General features: G+C 41.6%; 1 pseudogene across 1 annotated transcript; it reads right to left on the minus strand.

The window, feature by feature from the left end:
- Positions 1-1,775: 1,775 nt before the first annotated feature.
- Positions 1,776-3,039, minus strand: LOC308508480 (large ribosomal subunit protein uL4-like; annotated as a pseudogene). Its single transcript has one exon. The product of its transcript is annotated as a large ribosomal subunit protein uL4-like (transcript).
- Between the last annotated feature and the right edge of the window lie 246 nt (positions 3,040-3,285).

The raw sequence follows: 3,285 nt of genomic DNA on the forward strand, positions 1-3,285 counted from the left end.
CAGGCACATCTTGTGTATTTCCTGCCTAAATACTAGAATCAGCCATTTCTCTGGGGCCTGGTTCTACTTATTAAAAAATGGTATTAGAATCCAAGATATGGATGCTAAATGTGCTCATTGTCACAGGTATGTCATTGTTTCTAGACCTGTCAGCTGACCTAGCAAAGAAATATGTGAATGTATCTTAATCCAGAAGTCAGACAATTAAGTTCGCGAACTCATCCTAGAAAAAGTGCTACATACCTCATTGTTGAATATCACTGCAATCACCTTTGAAGTACTCCCCTTGGGAAGCTATGCACTGACACCAGCACCTAGTCCACCCTTCAAAGCAATTTTGGAACTCTTTTTCTGGAATGGCCATCAGATGTACCTTTGATGTCCTGAATGTCATCCAAATGTCTTCCTTTCAATATTTCCTTTATCTTCGGGCAAAGAAAGAAGTCACTGGTGGCCAGATCAGGTGAGTAGGGAGGATGTTCCATTACAGTTATTTGTTTACTGGCTAAAACCTCCCTCACAGACAGTGCTGTGTGAGCTGGTGCATTATCGTGATGCCAGAGCCATGAATTGTTGGTGAAATGTTCAGGTCGTCTAACTTTTTCACGCAGCCTTTTCAGCACTTCCAAATAGTAAACTTGGTTAACTGTTTGTCCAGTTGGTACAAATTCATAATGAATAGTCCCTCTGATAGCAAAAAAGGTTAGCAACATCATTGCAACAAGTTCGTGAACTTATTTGTCAGAGCTTGTATGCATGTATCTGTAAATATTTCTATATGTAACCATCTTATCTATATTAAGCTCAGCGTGACTTTATACTGACGTCTCTAAGTCTAATCCATTACCACAAGAGTCATTCTAGCCTTATCCTATTATTTATCTGTAGATTCCCACTTCCTCACTGAGATACCTGGTTCCCACCAACCACAACCCAGTTACTTAATTGTTCAGATCCAGCATACATATGCAGTGGTTTCAAAATTGTTAACCCATACTCTCACGGGGCACAACTTCATCAACTAAAGTATTGTGTTTCTGTGCAGTTCCTTTTTCTCTCGTTTTATAGGCTCTACTCATTTTCAAGTTTGCTTAGATCAGCACCTTTTGCCTACCCCTTTCAGTAAACTGTTCTTATACATTTATAATAAAGTTAGGTTGACTTGTCACAATCCGCACTCCTTTATGAGATCTTCTGCCCTTCTAAATGTTTTTTTTTTAATTTACATGAATTAATGTTCACTCTTTGTTATATATCTATATTTGCTATAAAGTTCTATGGATGTTGAAAAAAAGCATGTCTACTATCATATAGAATAGTTTCACTGCCATAAAAGAAACAAACAAACAAAAATAAACGCTGCCTCACCTGTTCATCCCTTCTCCCTTCCCCCCACACTCCTGGTGAGCACTGGTATTTTTACTGTCTATAGTTTTGCCTCTTCCGTCATGTCATAGAACTAGAATCATACGTAATCTTTTCACACTGGCTGTCTCCACTTAGCCATATACATTTAAGGTGCCCCCCATGTTTTTGTGGCTTGACAGCTCATTTTTTTTATTGCTGAATAATACCCCATTTCATGGATATACACCACAGTTTGTTTGCTTATCTATTCACCTATGGAAGGAAGTCTTGCTTACTTCAGGTTTTGCATTTATTATGAGTAAAGCTGGAGTACACATTTTTTTTTCTCCTTACCTTTTTGATCAGGCTTTTATTCAAAATTAACTGTCCAAAGCGATTTGACCTTTATGGAACAAACAAATTTAAGTTTATGCCACAGACTTATTTTCTTCTGTGGTGGTTTTCTTTCCTACAGGCTTCTTCTCAGGTGCTGGTTTCTTGGTAGCTGCAGCCTTTTTCTCCCCTTAGGCTTCTTCTGCTTTGTAATGCCAACAGCCTTCTTTCTTTTCTTACCTGCCCACTGGCTTCTTGCCTGGAACCCCCTTCTCATCAGCTGACTTCTAGCACTGTTGTTGCTTTATCCCCCCAGAGCTGGTGGTTCTTGGCCTGGCGAGGAACGCTGTTCCGGCACATGATTTTTGCACGTCGGTTTGGCTTCAATATGATTCTCAGGTTTTTCAGTGGATTCTTCTTCAGGACTCTGTGATGAATCTTCTCGTGGGTGTTTGGAGGGCTCTTTGAATCTCTGGGCTTTCCAAGATTCTGCTAAGGTCTGTATTGAGCATCTTGTGCATGGGAAGGTAATAGTTATTCTTGAGGGAGGCAGCTTTATGCTAAGAGCCATACAGATCATCTAATTTGCAGAAAGCACTTTCAGTCCAAATGTAGAAATGGCCCACATGCCCACCAGGAGCAAGTTTCAAAATGTTCAGTTTGCTTACATTAAGCAGAGTAATTCCAGGGATGTTTCTGAAGGCTTTGATGATGTCGTTGTCCTCATTATAGATAATACAAGGTTCCCTGCCCTGGATACGACAACGGTTTCTCATTTTGCCCTTGCCAGCTCTCATTTGCCGAGAGGCATAGACCTTTTTGATATCATTCCAGGCCTTAAGCTTCTTAAGAAACAAAACAGCCTCCTTGGTCTTCTTGTAGCCTTCAACTTTACCTTCAACCACCAAAGGAAGTCCAGGAACTTCCTCAATACGATGACCTTTAGACACGACCAGCCCTGGTAAGGCCCAGGCAGCCAGGGCAGAGCAGATGGCATATCGCTTCTGTGTTGTGTTCACTCTGCGGTGCCAATGGCACCAGGGTTTGGTTGGTGCAAACATTCGGCCCCCACAACATGTATTGCCAAAAGCACCCTGGCTAGAGCAATGAGTCCCACCATGTGAACGCTGGGAATTTGAGACACAGCTCTGTCAGAACCCCACGACTCAGCACTGGTTTGATGACCTGCTAATTCACTGACAGCACAGTGCTGTCTATTGTTTTTGTCCAAGTTGGTGTGAATGAAGTTCACAATATCTGGTTGAATGAGAGACTTGCACACAGTGGAAAAGTGACATTTTGGCCACATGATTTCCCCTTTTCGGAATATACCAACATCAGTGGACGTGCACATGCCATGGTGTGGAAAGGAGACGGCCACGTTCTTCTCAACCCGGTGGTTTCCACAGGAAAAGCTGCAGTAAACATTTAATGCAAGCTCTTGTGTAAACACAAATCTAGGAGTACAATTGCTGGATCACGTGGTAAGACTGCATTTAGCTTCGTAAGAAACTGACAAACTGTCTTTCAAAGTAGCTGTACATTTTTCATTCCTACCAGCAAGGAATGAGTGTTCCTACAGATCCAAATCCTCACCAGCATTTG

The sequence above is a fragment of the Rhinolophus hipposideros genome (assembly GCF_964194185.1).
Source record: "Rhinolophus hipposideros genome assembly, chromosome: 2".
In the NCBI taxonomy this organism is placed as follows: Eukaryota; Metazoa; Chordata; class Mammalia; order Chiroptera; family Rhinolophidae; genus Rhinolophus; species Rhinolophus hipposideros.